The sequence below is a fragment of the Meles meles genome, chromosome 1 (genome assembly GCF_922984935.1).
Source record: "Meles meles chromosome 1, mMelMel3.1 paternal haplotype, whole genome shotgun sequence".
NCBI lineage: Eukaryota > Metazoa > Chordata > Mammalia > Carnivora > Mustelidae > Meles > Meles meles.
The window spans coordinates 141,681,886-141,700,486 of NC_060066.1; positions in this window are offsets into that span (position 1 = coordinate 141,681,886).

An 18,601-nucleotide genomic window follows, 5' to 3' on the forward strand; every position below is an offset into this window, starting at 1 on the left:
ATTCTTTAGTAGGATGCTCTTTAGCCTCCATGTATTGAGTTCTTTCCAACTTTCCTCTTGTGATTGAGTTCTAGTTTCAGAGCATTGTGGTCTGAAAATATGCATGGAATGATGTCAGTCTTTTGGTACCAGTTGAAACCTGATTGGTGACCCAGGATGTGATCTATTCTGGAGAATGTTCCATTTGCACTTGGGAAGAATGTGTATTCTGTTGCTTTGGGATGGAATGTTCTGAATATATCTGTGATGTCCATCTGGTCCAGTGTGTCATTTATAGCCTTCATTTCCTTGTTGATCTTTTGCTTGGGTGACCTGTCCATTTCAGTGAGGGGGGGTTTAAATTTCCCTACTATTATTGTATTATTGTGGATGTGACTCTTTGATTTTGTTATTAATTGGTTTATATAATTGGCTGCTCCCTGTTAGGGGCATAGATATTAAAAACTGTTAGATCTTCTTGTTGGACAGACCCTTTGCATATGATATAGTGTCCTTCCTCATCTCTTATTATAGTCTTTGGCTTAAAATCTAATTGATCTGATAGAAGGATTTCCACCCCAGCGTTCTTTTGATGTCCACTAGCATGGTAAATTGCTTTCCACCTCCTCACTTTAGATCTGGAGATGTCTTTGGATCTCAAATGAGATCCCTAGACATCATATTGATGGGTCTTTTTTTTTTTTAAATCCATTATGATACCCTGCGTGTTTTGATTGGGGCATTTAGCCCCCATTTACATTCAGGGTACCTATTGAGAGATATGAATTTAGTGCCATTATATTGCCTGAAAGGTGACTGTTAATGTATATTGTCTCTGTTCCTTTCTGGTCTATTACTTTTAGGCTCTCTCTTTGCTTAGAGAACTCTTCAATATTTCCTGTAGGGCTGGTTTGGTGTTTGTAAATTCTTTTTATTTTTGTTTGTCCTGGAAGTTTTTTAAATCTCTCCTTCTATTTTCACTGACGTTCTAGCTGGATAGAGTATTCTTGGCTATATATTTTTCTTGTTTAGTTCTCTGAATATATCATGCCAGTCTTTTCTGACCTGCCAGGTCTCTGATTAAGTCTGCTGTCAATCTAATATTTCTACAGTTCTATGTTCCAAACCTCTTGTCCTGAGCTCCTTTCAGGATTTTCTCTTTGTCACTAAGACCTGTACATTTTACTAGTAGATGATGGGGTATGGATCAGTTTTATTGATTTTGAGGGGGGGTTCTCTGTGACTCCTGGATTTTGATGTTTGTTCCCTTTGCCGTAATAGGGAAATTCTCTATTATAATTCGCTCCAATATACCTTCTGCCCCTCTCTTTCTTCTTCTTCTTCTTCTTCTTCTTCTTCTTCTTCTTCTTCTTCTTCTTCTGGGATCCCAGTTATTCTAATATTGTTTCATCTTATGGTATCACTTATCTCTCAAATTCTCCCCTCATGGTCCAGTAGTTGTTTGTCTCTCTTTTACTCAGCTTCTTTATTCTTCATCATTTGGTCTTCTATATCACTAATTCTTTCTTCTGCTTCATTTATCCTAGCAGTAAGAGCCTCCATTTTTTATTTCACCTCATTAATAGGTGTTTTGATTTCAACTTGGTTGGATTTTAGTTCTTCTGTTTCTCCAAAAAGGGATTTTATTTCTCCAGAAAGAGATTCTCTAATATCTTCCATGCATTTTTCAAGCCCAGCTAGCACCTTGAGAATTGTCATTCTGAACTCTATTTCTGACCAGTTACCGATGTCCACATAGATTAGGTCCCTAGCCATTGGTACTGCCTCTTGTTCTTTTTTTTTGTGGTGAATTTTTCCCACCGTGTCATTTTATCCAGATAAGAATATATGAATGAGAGAGTAAAATACTAAAAGGATGGCAACGTCCCCAGAAAAATATAAGCTAACCAAATCAGAAGAGCCCCAAAACCAGGGGGAGAATAAAGGAGGAAAAAAAAAAAGAATAGTAAATAAATAAATAAATAAATAAATAAATGCATATATATATGTATATGTATATTAGACTGGTGGATAGAATAGAGCTACCCACTTGACTTTGGGTATATTCTAGTCTCTTAGAAGAAAATGCCTCCCAAAATTTTAAGGAATGAAAAACTAATATATATACAAAAATAAGAGTAAACATGATGAAGGGATGGAATGTGACTGTAAAGATGAAAATTTAAAAAGATTCTAAAAAAGGAATTGATAAGATACATTGGTTGGAAAAAAAAAGAGAATATGATCAGGTTGGAGCTAGATTTAGGGAATATTTTGATCTATTAGAAGAAATTGTATCCCAAAATTTTAATGAAACAAAATCTATATGTATACAAAAGATAAGGTTAAATACAATGAACGGATAAGAATACGACTATAATAATAAATATTTTTAAAGATTTTTTTTAAAAAGGTATTGTTAAGATAAAATCATTTTAAAAAGTTAGAAGAGGAAAGAGAAAAAATTTAAAAAATATAACAAGAAAAAAATTTAACTTTGCAAGAGTAGAGGATTGTGGGAAAAAAGCCATGAATTCCATGTGTTGCTTTCCCCTAGTTCTGGAGTTCCACAGTTCTCATTGATTAATAATCTTCATCTTGGCTGGGTGTTCTTGCTGATCTTCTAGGCCAGAGGCCTGTTGCGGTGATTCTCAAATGTTTTTGCCAGAGCCGGAATTGCACCACCCTTACCAGGGGCCATGCTAAGTAATCTGCTCAGGTTCACTCTCAGTAGCTTTTTTTCCCTGAATGCTTTCCATAGAGCTTTGGAGGATGGGAATGAAAATGGTAGTCTCCCAATATCCAACCCCATAGGAGCTGAGAGCCAGGGCCCACTCCTCATTGCACCCTTAGAGAGAAGCAGTCAACCCCTCTCATCATCCTGTTCTCTGGCTGCACTCAGAGCTCACCTGGCCCGTGACTGAGCATTCTATCTCTGGCACACAGCCTTGTTTGAAGTCTCCAAACCCAGCAGATTCCTGCCGCTCACTCCAGCGCCACTCCTCACTGAGTTGAAGGAGGGGCTCTCCAGATCTGCCACCTGTGGTGTCCCTGCTCAAAGAGCAGTGGTCTGACAATGCCTTGGATCACGGTTTAAAGTAACCCCAAACTGAAGAGCCCACTCCTTAGCTCTGTCTTTGCAGCTGGCTTCCCCGGTCTGATACCTGGGGGCTCTGCTGCACTCAGACACCTTGGTCTTTCTGTGACCCTGCAGGTCCTGAGACCACATTGTCCCCACAAGGGCTTCACCCCTTGTTTAGCCTTCTGAGTGACATCCCTCAGTGGAGCAGACTTCTAAAAGTTCTGATTTTGTGCTCCGCTGCTCTACCACCTGCTGGGAGCCGGCCCTGCCTCCTGTGGTCTATCTTCCCATTGCTTCAGATTCCCTTCTCCACACATCCTGCCTTCCAGAAAGTGGTCGATTTTCTGTTCCTAGAATTGTTGCTCTTCTTCTCTTCTATCTCCTGTTGAGTTTGTATGTGTTCAGAATGGTTTGATAACTATGTAGCTGAAGTCCTGAGACCTAATGCTATTTCTGTCTCCTACTCCTTTGCCATCTTTTTTCCTCCCCTAAAGTATGTTTTGGGGGTGCCTAGGTGGCTCAGTTGTTAAGCATCTTCCTTTAGCTCAGGTCATGATACCATGGTCCTGGGATTAAGTCCTACGTTGGGCTCCCTGCTCAGTGGGAAGACTGTTTCTCCCTCTCCCACTACCTCTGTTTGAATTCCTTCTTTTGCTGTGTCTCTCTGTCAAATAAATAAATAAAATCTTTAAAAGTAAAATAACTGTTTTAGTCTTCCTATAGGAAGTTGACAGAGCTCCCCAAAGACTTTCTATTTTTTCCTTTCTTGGAAGAAAGGGAAACTTACCCTGAAAATTTGACTCAGGCTCTTGATCCCAGTGGAGACAGGCAGCATTCCATGGGGGATCTCTTGTGTCCACTTAACTTACAGATGGGGCGAGGGTGTGTATTATGACAGCTCTCCCCATTTCTCATCTGAGAGATATGTATGGTCTGGGCAGAGCTTCGAGACTGGCTGTGAGAGCTGGCTTCTTAGTAATAGCCCCATACTTCCAGTAACTCTGGCTCTCCTGGGGGTTGGGCACATGTCCTGCCATTCTAATGAGATTTATGGCAGCTTCTTCCTAAACTTCCCCTTAGCAGAGGCCATATGTATATGGTCTTTAGACTCCAGAAGAAATCCTGGTCCCTACATCGTGGTCTCTAATTCCTGGAGCACACATGACTGAGAGAACATGACACAGACACATTCGCAGTTTGCTCTCATGATTGCAGAGCTTTATTATAATCATTGCTAGACTGTATTTAATGCTGAGTAAGTTTTGGGTATATTTGGGTAGCTATTTTCTGAGTCAAAAATTCGGGAAAACCATATGAAAATATTGAGTGCTCCTATGGGGTTATGAGAATAAATGCTTAAGGTCTAAAGTGTCCTGAAAAATTCAGAAAGTATGTAATGAAAGAGCAGTTTGCTGATGCTTTAAATGACCCCAGATTATTGTGCATTTTAAATTTGTTTCACTGCTCTTTACACATTCTCTCTTCTCTTGCTGTTAGATTAGTTATGGTCATTTCTTACTGCTGTTCCTGGCCTGTAAGTTATCAGTCCTTCTTCACAGTAGTTAGTGATTTTGAAAGTAAGTCTGGAGCTCAGCTGTTTGGGGGGACACCTCAGATCTGTCACATGTAACCCTGGGCAAGTTACTTAACCTTGCTGCTCTTCAGTTTTTTTCCAAGTGTGAACTGGTGGGTAATAATAGCACCTTGCTCATGAGGTTGTCGTGAGGATCAGGTGAAATAATCTGCTTAGAACAATGCCTGGAAAATAATGGGTGCTTGATAAATATTTTTTATTGTCATTCTCTTTCTCATTTGTTATCTCAAATCTGCTAAGGACTAAGAAATCAGATAATCATCAGGCTTATTCAAACTCTATATAAGATAAAATTAAATGGCCTTTGGGTGAATAACTACCCAACTAGCCCACGTGGAAAGTGTTTGAACATGAACGCAGCTGTCCCATTCAGGCAAGAAAAGTTTTAATGAGGCATCATTCTGTGAAGATGGCTGCTCACCTGACTTGCTTCTTCTAATCAACAGAATCTTAACTCCTGTTATTGGTCTAAGCAGAGAAATTTTTTTAAAGAATTTATTTATTTATTTGACAGAGAGAGATCACAAGTAGGCGAGAAGCAGGCAGAGAGAGAGGGGGAAGCAGGCTCTCCACTGAGCAGAGAGCCTGATGCGGGACTTGATCCCAGGACCCTGAGATCATGACCTGAGCGGAAGGCAGAGGCTTAACCCACTGAGCCACCCAGGTGCCCCTAGGCAGAGAATTTTAATGTTACACAAAAATACTCTTTATTATTTTATTTTTTAAAATTAAAAAAATTAAGTTTTTATTTGAATTCCAGTTAACATGCAATGTAGTATTAGTTTCAGGTGTACAATACAGTGTTTCAGCCCTTCCACACATCACCAGGCATTTATCACCACAAGTGCCCTCCTTAATTCCCATCCCTCTTTCACCCATCCCCCTAACCCACCTCCCCTCTGGTAACCACCAGTTTGTTTTCTATAATTAAGAGTCTGTTTCTTGGTTTGACTCTCTCTTTTTTCCCTCTCTTGTTTGTTTTGTTTCCTAAATTCCATATCTGAGTGAAATCATGTGGTATTTGTCTTTCTCTGACTGACTTATTCCACTTAGCATTATGCTTTCTAGCTCTATCTATGTCACTGCAAATGGCCAGATTTAATTCTTTTTTATGGCTAAATAATATTCCATTATACACACACACACGCATGCACACACACACACACACACACACACACACACACCATTCATCAATCCATGGACATTTAGGTTCTTTCACTAGTTTGGCTATTATAAATAATGCTGCTAATAAACATGGGGGACCATATATCCCTTTGAATTAGTATTTTTGCATTCTTTGGGTGAATATCCAGTAGTGCAATTGCTGGATCATAGTGTATTTCTACTTTTTGACTTTTTTTTTGTTGTTGTTTTTTGAGAGCGAGAGAGAGAGAGCACATGAGCACGAATGGGGTTGGAGGCAGAAGGAGAAGGAAAGAGAGAATCTTAAGCAGGCTTCACGCCTCCTGAGATCATGACCTGAACTGAAACCAAGAGTCAGACACTTAACTGATTAAGCCATCCAGGTGCCCCAATTTTTAACTTTTTGAGGAGTTTTCATACTGTTTTCTGTTTGTTTTTTGCAGGAGCAAAAGTATTCTTTAATTCAAGTCTTTATAATGACCAAAAAAATGGCTTAGCCTGAAACATGAACGTATAACTACCAAGGACTGTATTAAACACAATGGTGCTCAGAACGAACCTGAATATTCTGTGTGGTTCTGACATGGATGTCTAGTACTCTATGTCTAGGATTGTTGACACCCACAGTCAGTAGTGGATAAAGGGAAAGTGTCTCTCCCCATTTGGTTTTGATTCCCTTCCTCCATCACCCTGATTATCACGAGCCTCAACACTTGTTTCATTCATTCTAACTATTCTTCTTTCTTGTTTTTCCAGAATAGACCCATGTAATGCTCAACTTTCCAGTGTACAGTCAGCCTCAGGCTAATTCTGAGACAAAGTTCTGTCCCTGAGATGAAACTGAGTACAGATTATGATGCCCATGATACAGGCATTGTGATGACCTTAATAATCTCTCTCTCTCTCTCAAAAAAGATTTTATTTATTTATTTCACAGAGAGAAATCACAAGTAGGCAGAGAGGCAGGCAGAGGGGGCAGGGAAGCAGGTTCCCTGCTGAGCAGAGAGCCCGATGTGGGACTCGATCCCAAGACCCTGAGATCATGACTTGAGCTGAAGGCAGACGCTTAATGACTGAGCCACCCAGGCACCCACCTTAATAACCTCTTAATAAATATTTATTAAATGAATGAGTGATTGCTCTGGCTTTCACTGAAGGAGAATAATGCACATGGTCTAGAAAAACTTCCCCCGATTGTACAAAAATTATTGACCCTAGACTGTTTTGTTTCCTATGCCACACTATCAAACATCATCCTGGCTCTTCCAACCAGGCCTGCATTGCTTAATGCATACAAAAAATCATCTACACATCTACACAAATGGTGTGACACTTGTTTTGGTGGGTCAGAGGTAATTTTTGCTTCTTCCAACAGAATGGGTCACATTGTTCACTAGTAGATTATAGATACGAGAGCAGCTAATGTAGTTGTGAAGTATATTAAAATGTGTAAGTTGAATTTCTAATTTATTTTACTTGAAATTCTGAATTTTTATTTGCCTGTGGTCTACCTTTTCACACAGAGCTTTAAGTTTACAAGATGAAATGCACTAATGGCAACGATGTTTTTATTAAATGTTCTCTGGCAGAGATTATAATACATGTCCAAACATCTGATGGAAAAAAAAAGGGAGCAGATAATAAATAAATGACCTAAAATTAAGACTAAATTCAAAACAAGCTTAAAGTTTTGCCGTGAGTGAAAAATTTAAAATTTAGTTGCTCCATCTAGTGGTGAACCGTTATATGACTTTAGTGAAGAGCTTTTTAGTTTTTCATGCTGATTTTATTCAAATTTTGTTCTGGTAAGTAGAAAAAAAAATTTAATAGACTCCCTGTCTTATTGTCCCACATAAGTTAACAGAAGAGTACTCCACATAAAAAGAAAAAATCGCTACTTAATGAATCTCATAGACTTGAAGACATATTTGCTCACCAGCTCAAATTTCAAATCATTGTTTCTTCTTCAGTAAGTCGAGGAAGTAGAAGCAGCGTTGATATCTATACCTATAACTGTATTTTTAATCCTGAAAATGTATTTATCATCCTGAAAATGTAAGAAAATTTAGGCCTACCCTGGATTAATAAGAGAGAAAGGCTAATGAAGAGATTAGTTCTCCAGCAGTTAAGAGCATGAGTTTTTGACTCAGGCCTTAGTAAGACCTGAAGAGCGCTCTGAATTGTATGAAAAATATCAATCTAGTCAATAAGTGAAGGATATTAAGAGGTATAAATTTCTAGGTATAAAAGAAATGAGAAAAATAAAGATCACATGTGTACCTGAATGTAGTAAATTGTTCCTGTTAGCAGGGACTCTCGATCAGGCTACTTGGTTTTTATTTCTGACAGCAGCACTTGTTAGCTGTGTGGCCTTTGTATCTCATTCTCGTCAACTGTTAAATGAAAACCATACTACCCCTCACATAGAATTGTGAGATTAAATTAGATACTGCATGGAAAGCGCTTGGAACTATATTCTGACACAGACTAAGTACTCAAAAAATTTTTCCCAGTATTCTTTCTGACTTTCTTTTGGGTATTCAGGATTTCTTGATGTTGGTTTGTGTGGAACTGAATTGTAAGTAGTCTGGTATCCATTTGGCATGCCATTGGGACCTCTCGATTCCTTGACTCGATGAAGTTTTTCTCGCTCTGGGAGGGTCTCTTCATTGTAATATCTTAAGTGCAACGGCAACCCATATCCCATTCTGCAACATGATTCGTATGGTCAGTCTTTCACTTCCCAAATTCAGCTTTGTCTCCCAGAATTCCAGCAGTCACTGGAAAGCAAAGATGGCATGTATTGCTCCTAGGCATGCCCAAGGTTTGTTAATTTTCTCCTCAGAACTTCAAAACCATGGTTTTGTTTTAGTCTTTCCTAATAGCAAAGTTTGATGAGAAAGGGGGAAGGACTGATTCCGTGAAGTTATTTAGGTACCTATTCCAGGAAAATAGCACACTGGGTTGACCATATTAGAGTGTATTTTCTTTTACTCTTAGAAACCTGTCTGCCATGAAATACCTTCCTTTCTCCAGAATCTAATTGTAGATGCCCCTAAAAGCCTGGACTATGGAACTGGAGGTGCTGAATTTTAAGTTGTAGCTCCACAATTTAGTAGTTGAATAACTTTAGACAATTTATTGGCCTCTATGTGCCTTTACTGATTTGTACAAGGGAAAGCATATAAGTTAAGTCAAAAGTTGTTATGCAAATTAAGTGAACTATGTATAAAGCTCATAGAATAGTGCTTGGTATGTAGTAAGTGGTACATGAGTTAGTTGTTACAGAGTTATTATTTGTGGATACTTAGTATTGTCTGGAGCATGAAATGTTGTATCTTTCCAGAAATTTCAAATTCAAGATAATCTAAAACTTATTCTTTCACTTTCACTTTTGTGACATTTTTCCCATACATGCTCTTCTTTACTCTGGTCTTCAATTTTGTCTCTGCCCAGTCTTTGATTTACAAATTTACTTCTTAGATGGTATTGTCCACTTCAGAAACACTTTTCTCCTGTTAATACATTTTGCTCTAACTCTTCTACTTCTTACCGAGGAATTTATCAAGGACATAAACTATGTTTATGCTTTTTATTTCTGATGCTTCCCACAGAGCTAGTAGGTACCCAACAAACATGCATGAATAAAATAATATAGAAATACTAGCTTGCATCTGCACCTCAAGTTTGTGATTGCCTCAGAAAAGAATACCTACAATTATAATTATTGTCATTTACTTAATAGCAATTCAGTGCAAGGCACTTTCCTAAGGGTTTTACATAGCATGACTCATTAAATGGCATCAACAATTTTGGGGGATAAATCCTATTCATTTCATTTTCTAAACCAGGAAGCTGAGTTTCAGAAAATATAAATTGTTTGTCTGAGGTGTCACTGTTTGTGGCTAAAGCCCCTTTCTCTCGAAAAAGTCCTCTCTCAGTTGTTGGGCATGTCCTTCATTTTTTTTTAAAAGATATTATTTATTTATTTGATAGACAGAGATTACAAGTAGTCAGAGAGGCAGGCAGGGAGAGAAGAGGAAGCAGGCTCCCCCCTGAACAGAGAGCCTGATGCGGGGCTTGATCCCAGGACCCTGAGACTATGACCTGAGCGGAAGGCAGAGACTTTAACCCACTGAGCCACTCAGGCGCCCATGTCCTTCCTTTTTTATTTCTTATAGCATGTTGGTTTAGGGTAGGGCCATGGATCTTTGGTCTTCCATCTCCTATAGGCAAATGGCTTTGCTACATGTTTGAAAGTTTGCAAATTCTAATGCTACAGGAGCCATATAGAGAAGAGTATTTGTTGTGTGAGGCTATGGGTCATATCTTGGAAATCTAGCATTTCCCCCCGTCCTGTCACCAGGACCTGTGAATTTTTTGTGAATAATTTCAGCTATGGCCTCTCCGTCCTCCCCTCCCTCTGCACACCACTCTGGTTCAAGTCCTTGTTACCTCATGCCACTGGGACAATTGCAAGAGTTGCTTAACTTCTTCCTGCAGATCTTGTGTCCTCGCCTCCCTAATCTAGTCTATTTATTGTGGCAAAACAAATTTTTGGACTTTAGCTCCTTACTAAAAAGCCTGTGTGGCAAAGATAAACTCGAAATGGATAAAAGACCTCAACGTGAGACAGGAATCCATCAGAATACTAGAGGAGAACATAGGCAGTAACCTCTTCGATATCAGCCACAGCAACTTCTTTCAAGATATGTCTCCAAAGGCAAAGGAAACAAAAGCGAAAATGAACTTTTGGGACTTCACCAGGATCAAAAGTTTCTGCATAGCAAAGGAAACAGTCAACAAAACAAAGAGGCAACCCACGGAATGAGAGAAGATATTTGCCAATGACAGTACAGACAAAAGGTTGATATCCAGGATCTATAAAGAACTCCTCAAACTCAACACACACAAAACAGATAATCATATCAAAAAATGGGCAGAAGATATGACCAGACACTTCTCCAATGAAGACATACAAATAGCTATCAGACACATGAAAAAATATTCATCATCACTAGCCATCAGGGAGATTCAAATTAAAACCACATTGAGATACCACCTGACACCAGTTAGAATGGCCAAAATTAGCAAGACAGGAAACAACGTGTGTTGGAGAGGATGTGGAGAAAGGGGAACCCTCTTACACTGTTGGTGGGAATGCAAGTTGGTGCAGCCACTTTGGAGAACAGTGTGGAGATTCCTCAAGAAATTAAGAATAGAGCTTCCCTATGACCCTGCAATTGCACTGCTGGGCATTTACCCTAAAGATACAGATGTAGTGAAAAGAAGAGCCATCTGTACCCCAATGTTTATAGCAGCAATGGCCACGGTCGCCAAACTGTGGAAAGAACCAAGATGCCCTTCAACGGATGAATGGATAAGGAAGATGTGGTCCATATACACAATGGAGTATTATGCCTCCATCAGAAAGGATGAATACCCAACTTTTGTAGCAACATGGACGGGACTGGAAGAGATTATGCTGAGCAAAATAAGTCAAGCAGAGAGAGTCAAGTATCATATGGTCTCACTTATTTGTGAAGCATAACAAAGAACACAGTGGACATGGGGAGATGGAGAGGAGAGGGAGTTGAGGGAAACTGGAAGGGGAGATGAACCATGAGAGACTATGGACTCTGAAAAACAACCAGAGGGTTTTGAAGGGGTGGGGTGGGGGTGGGAGGTTGAGGAACCAGGTGGTGGGTAATAGGGAGGGCACGTACTGCATGGAGCACTGGGTGTGGTGCAAAAACAATGAACACTGTTACGCTGAAAATAAACAAATTAAAAAAAAATTAAAAAAAAAAAAGAGTTGCATATGGCACACCTTAGCACAAAGGATTCCTTTTTGGTCATTTATAAGATGCTGAAAACTCTTATCTTTTGTTAAACTACCTACTGTGATTGACTTGAGTTCCACTACCCAATTATGACAACTCTGTACTTTAGAAATGGGTAAAGAATAAGTAATCTGTATGATTTTGCATCTTTTCTGGTTTAGGTACATTTAAATTGTTATGTAAATTCTAGGAATGTTTGATAATATGATATTAAAAATGTTTTACACAGAAAAAAAAAAGCCTGTGTGGTTTCCCATTGTTTATTACTGAGTCTAAACCTAATTTTTCATTGTAGATCAGCTGCAACATATTCATACCTAACACTCTGCTTTTACACCTCTACCCAAATCTTCTGCTTTGGTCAGAATGGTTCCATTAGCAGTTCCCGAAAATTCCAAGCACAGACTTTCTTTTCCTTTTCTCCCATGATCTTTTTCTTTGCTTCTTCCAGTTAAATAAATTTTATCCCAATTTCTTGTTCTATACTAATTCGTTTTTGGTGAGATGAATACTTGCCTATGTTTCCTTCCTTCCTTCTTTTCTTTCTTTCTTCACTCTTTCCCTCAATATGAATTTCCCTGACACTCTACCACACTTACTAAATCATGAATACAGAATGCATTCTGTATACTGTTAAGTAGAAAGGCAGGAGAATACAGTAGTCCAATACATAGACTCCAGAACTAGGCAACTGACTTCAAATCCTGGTGGTACCATTTGCCTTCCTGCTGACCTCCGTCAAGTCACTAAACCTTTCTGTGCTGAAGTTACTTCTACTCTACATTGTAGATAAAATAATGCCTGTCTGGCAAGACTACAGAGAGGATTAAATGAATCACTGTGTGTAAAACAATGTCTGACACAATCTAAGCTCTAAATAATAGCAGTGACGATGATGATGACGATGTAACTTGCTCTTTTGTGTGTATGACATTTTTCCATAACTGATTTGTAAGCTCTTTCAAGTCAGAGATTTCCATAAATCCTTGCCTTGCAGGAAGAAAATGTGATACAAAAGTTCACAGTGGTCAGGAGATCCGGAGTATGAGGTTAGGCAGGTCTTCAACTTCCAGATTCCCTTTTGCTTAGTTGTAAAATGGAAATAATTTTCCTTATATTTGTATAGTGTATTAAAAGTCATTTTTCATGTACAACGTTCATTTATTATCTACCTACTCTCTTTACATGGGGTAATTTATGCAAAGCATGTTGGAAACTGAGGCATGTGTCTGTCGAGTGTATTAGCCAGGTGCTCCATCATGCTGTTTGAAGAATGGGATCAAATGCTTGTCTTTCCTTTTCTCCCCTCTCCCCTCCCATCTAAACTCCATATAAAAAGAATTAGAAGAATTCTTTTTTGAAGTTTTTAGTCAATAGTATCTCCATCCCCTCTTCCAGAGAAGCATTATTTTTTTTTAGAAAGGCAAGTTATGAATGTGGATGGAGGCAGGTAGTTCTGTGGTATACCCATGGCTGGAGGAATGGTAGGATTTGAAGAAGCCTCCTAAAATAATGTTCTAACGCTTGTTCCATAGAGTTTAGGTTTTGTTTGTTTGTTTTTGTTTTTGTTTGTTTGGTCTATGTTTTATCAGGGTGATTATTATTTCTTTTCTGAGGTAAAAGGAGATACCAGTCTTGGAGGAAGGCGAGTAGAGTGAGTGGGGAATAGAAAGCAAATAATTGTAACGGGAGAAAAGAAAATCAGAAACTGAAAACCGACATAAGGCAATAAAGGTATTAGATTAAAAATGAATAAAAGGTGGACCCATACAAAGTGAATATCATTTTTTAAGGCAAGAAATGGTGACTTGTTTCGTTTTTGAGAAGCAGAATATTACTAAAAATGTAGTAAAATAATGAGTACAGAAGGGTATATGATATGGCCAGCTGCAGGAATTTCTAGTCTGTCTTCTGTGCTACTTATTAAGTATCCCAGCTCTCATTCCATATTCAAAACTAAGCATCCATAAACTTCTCTATCTAGCAGGATGAGACCTAGGAAGATATTCAAATACCAGAGTAACTATGGAAATAGGAAGAACAAAGAAGAATTCTTAAAAGTCTCTGGGTAAAGATAAAAGGAAAACAGAATAAAGGAGATCTCACAGCAGGGGCTTGTGACAGATCTCCAAATCAAGAAGTCAGGGAAGATGAAGTGGAACAAAGCCAAATCTCCACAACCAGGGAGATGGTCCATAGATTCCCACTACCCAGTTAACTTTCAGACAGCTCACTCAGGAGAACAGAACTGGAAACATATAAAACATAAGTTTAATTCTCTCAGTAAATGATGCAAAAAGAGTAGCGAGAATTTTGAAAATGGTCTAACATTTGGAAGGTGATTTTATAGACTGCCTGAATGTCTTAAAAAACCTGGAGAAGAATGATTCTGGATTGGCCAAATTCTAAGTATGAACATTATTTCAAAAATGTTAGGAAATCAAGATTGACATGCTTATAAATTTGATGGGCTATAAAAATATGTATATAGGTGTGTGTATGTATACATAAATAATAAAATTTTCAAGGAAGATTAGAGATTTATGTAATACCAATAAAAGGCAAGAGTTACTTTAAAATATGTATTTATTATAAATGCCTTATTGGGTCCCTGTTCTTCTACTGTAGTTTGAAATTAGCTGTGTGTTGATGATGTATAGATTATGTATTTCTTTGCAGCGAACGCCCCCGAACTTAGAAGTTCTTGCATGGTTTTGTCCTCTTATGTGGTCTCTTGAGGCCTAGGCTTGGAATTCACACAATGTCAAATCTTCCTTTTTCAGTCAGACCAAATCTCAAGGCCAGCCACTGTTCAAAGGCTGGGAATGGACTCCTCCTCATGGGAGGAGCTAGAGAGAAGCTGTGTTATTTTTCACCAATTGTAGGTGTTTAACTCAATTACAAAAGGAGATAAGAGATAAGAGACCTAAACTGAAAACTGCTAAATTATTGCCAAGTGTTATTAGTACATAGCTGGCCCACTGTTCCTTCCCTCCCTCTCCAGGATCGTTTTTGGGGCAGATATTCTTATGAGGAAGCTCAAGATAAATTGCTGAAACCTTGCTGAGCCAACTGGAAGGGTGTTTGTGGTCTTGGCCACCACCTGTTTATCCGTGGCTTTTCAGTATCTCATGTATGAGTCTGCTACCAATTCAGTGACATACAAAGTGCACTGAATTTCAGAAAGAAGGACTTTTCTGTATGCCATAAATCTTGTGGTAATATTTGTCATTAGCTCAAGCACTGATCCATAGTTCAAAGGAAATTTACACTTCAACTGAGTAAGACAGGCTTTTATCTTCTTAAATCATGGTACTAGAGGCTGGAAAAAAAATAGTCAGGCAGAAAAAAAAAGTAAGATTGAATGACCCCGTTTATTCAGCTCTCTGACACCCTCACAAGAACTCAACAGAGACAACAGGCCTGAAGGATCCGTGAGTATTTGCAGGAGGCACCTCGTGCAATGGCTCCATGTTGCAGAGTTCCCCTTCTCCAAGGAGCTGCGATGTGCATAAGTATGTGCTCTCCTTACCCCTACCCTGACTGCCATTTCAGTGTTAGGAAAGAGTCTCCTGGACCATGGCTTACTAGCTTAGGCCTGTCTTCTGATCGAAGATAAGCCAATCAGTTTGTCACTGTCGTCAACTGGAAATGTTGCCCAAGGAGTATCATTGTTATTGGAAGTCGCTCTGGAAGGAAGACCCACCGCCGCCTGCTTAAGAAATACACGGAATTGCACTAGTTCTTACCCTTTCTGAGTCTTGGTTTAGTTCTCCCTTAGATTTGGTAAGGTATTCCACTAGTCTTGCACTAATTTCCCTGTTTTTGCTCAAACTACTGGAGTTGATCTCTGCTCCTTGTCGTCAAAAGGAACTTAACTAACAGAAGACAGCCACAACTGAATGGTTAGAAGAAAGTGGTTTATCTGGATGCCATTTCATCAGTTCATTGAGTCATTCAATAGTCATTTTTTGAGGACCTATTATATGCCAATCACAGAGCTAGGTAAGCAAATAAGACAGAAGGAGGTGTAGGGAGACAGTCAGGCAAACATATAATCACACTAAATTGTGAAAATGTTCTGGTAAAGATACAAAGTGATGTGGGAGTACAGATAAGAGTACTAATGAACTCTCTGGGTAGGTTGGGAGCTGGGGTTAATCAGCTTGGAGAAGGATATAAGCTAAGGACTAAATCAAAGTTATACAGGAAATTCAATCTTATTACATTACAGGGGCAGCAAATGAGGAATTGCTACATGGAGGCTGAAGACCAGCTGTTCTCAATATCGACTCAGCTCTGCCAAGTGGAAATTGATTTGAACAGCAGCATGAGAGACTGAGATTATATATGGAAGAATTTCCTGATGGTGAGAGTAGTTAATGTTGGGAGATTGTAGAATCTTCTCCTCTGGAGGTTTAAAAAATAACACAGCACATCATCTGCCTGGGATAGCATTATTGTGCTGCTAGCTAAGGATGGAAATGGAAGATAATTGCTCAAGGTCTTTTCTAGCTTAGAATTTTCAGAATTCTGTCATTTTTAAGAAAAACTTAACTGAACCAATGAAAAAATAACAGCCAGAAAAGGAATGTAAAAGGACAGAAAAATAATTGAATTACTAATTCCCTCTTGGTTCAGGAATGAGGAAGAAACTAAGGGACTAAAAAGATTCAATATGTGTTATTTTAGAAATTATTCTGAAGTCACATAGTCTGTTAGTTGTTTAAGAACTCCCAGGTTGGAACTCAACTGGTTGCTAACCAATGGTCCTGTTTTTTCCTTCCAGCCCAGAGTACTTTAGTTTCCCCTGATTCACTTTGTAACTAACTTCTTCTGCTTATAGAACATTTTGTGTGTGTGTGTGTGTGTGTGTGTGTGTGTGTATTTTAAGATCGTATTTAGTTATTTGATAGAGAAAGACACAGCGAGAGGGGGAACACAAGCACAGGGAGTGGGAGAGGGAGAAGCAAGTTTCCTGCTGAGCAGGGATCATGATCTGAACTGAAGGCAGACGCTTAACCAACTGAGTTACTCAGGTGCCCCCATTTAGTATATGTTTATAAATTTCTTTTCATTGTGAACTTAAGCAAATTTGTAGACTAAGATAGTCAAATGACCATTAGTTCTCTACATCACTCAAAATTTACATCTGTCCTGGGGCGCCTGGGTGGCTCAGTGGGTTAAAGCCTCTGCCTTCAGCTCAGGTCATGATCCCAGGGTGCTGGGATTGAGCCCCACATTGGGCTCTCTGCTCAGCGGGGAGCCTACTTCCTCCTCTCTCTCTCTCTCCGCCTGCCTCTCTGCCTACCTCAAATAAATAAATAAATAAAGTCTTAAAAAAATTTACATCTGTTCTTTTAAAGGTTTCCTACCTACATTCTGCTTATAGATTTTTTTTTAAAGATTTTATTTATTTATTTGACAGACAAAGATCACAAGTAGGCAGAGAAGCAGGCAGAGAGAGAGGGGGGAAGCAGGCTCCCTGCCAAGCAGAGAACCCGATACGGGGCTCCATCTCTGGACCCTGAGATTATGACCTGAGCTGAAGGCAGAGGCTTTAACCACTGAGCCACCCAGGCGCCCCCTGCTTATAGAATTTTTGAATTCTGCTTTCTTCCACATGATTGATATCATTTATGAGTGTTGATGTATTTCCCATACTTGCCATATTTAACAGCACTTGAACACATCACTGCGAATCCATGTACTAAGTGGGCTAGCTAGAAATGAGTGGGAGGTCAAATGCTCTGGGACCATCTGTGATGGGATGAAATCATCACTGCCTCATACCTGTCATTGGAGTAACCTCATCAAGAAGTTAATTCTTCCTATCTCTCTCCCTCCCTCCCTCCCTGCCTGTCTTCCTGCTTTCCTCCCTCCTTTCCTCCCTCTTTCCCTACCTCTCTTTCTTCCAATTAAAGAGACTAGGATGAGCATAAAATTACAACATAGGTTCAGAGAATTGTGAGTCCGGTTGGGTTACAGGTAAAGTATATGACTAGATAATAATATTAGAAAATTAAGTTCAGTAAAATTATGTAGAATTTGTTAAGACCACAGAGTTTGGTTTGTTGGGCAAGCATTGGGAAACCAATGAACACACAGCATTTGGAAGATAAGCATGGAAGTGTTGCATAGTGGAAGGCTCAAGAAGTGCTATTTGTTTCAAGTGGAATGGAAGGGTTTTGGCAATTATTATGATGAATGAAACGAAATGAAGAAAACTTTGGATAGTTAAATGTTTTCTTACATAATCAGGGGGGTATTGCAGCCCTAGGCTCTGGGTGGGAGCAAAGATTCCTGGAATGTTCTAGTCCAAGTATTGAAAATACTAGACAAAACCTAAATTTTAGAAGAAAAGCTGCTCTCTGGTGGTGTTCTCTTGACACTATTTATTGGGAGTATATATTTATGTAAACTCACTATCTAGTTCACTCAACAGTGGAAGCTTAGTCTCAGGGCCCCTCACTTGCACTGGCCTTTCAAAATGCTCATATGGTCATATGCTTTTGTGAAGTTTGGAAAAGTAGGATACTTACCTGCAATTTGTTAAAATCACTAGACCGTTCTACTTTGACTTCCTGTGATGGTTAATTTTATGTGTTGACTTGATTGGGTGATGGAGTGCTCAGATAGTTGCTTAAATATTTCTGGGTGTCTGTGAGAGTATTTTTGGATGAGATTTACATTTGAGTTGGTAGATTGAGTAAAGCAGATTGCCCTCTCTAATGCAGGTGGCCCTCATCCAATTGGTTGAAAGCTGATTGTCACCCTCCCATGAGTAAGGGGGAACTCTTGCTTGAGTGTTGAGCTGAGACTTCATTCTTGCTGTCTTCAGATTTGAACTGAAACATGGGCTCCTCATGGGTCTTCAACCTTGGCTTTTGGACTGAAACTATACCATCTCTTCTCCTGGATCTCCAGTTTTCTGATTGCGGGTCTTGAGATCACCCCCAC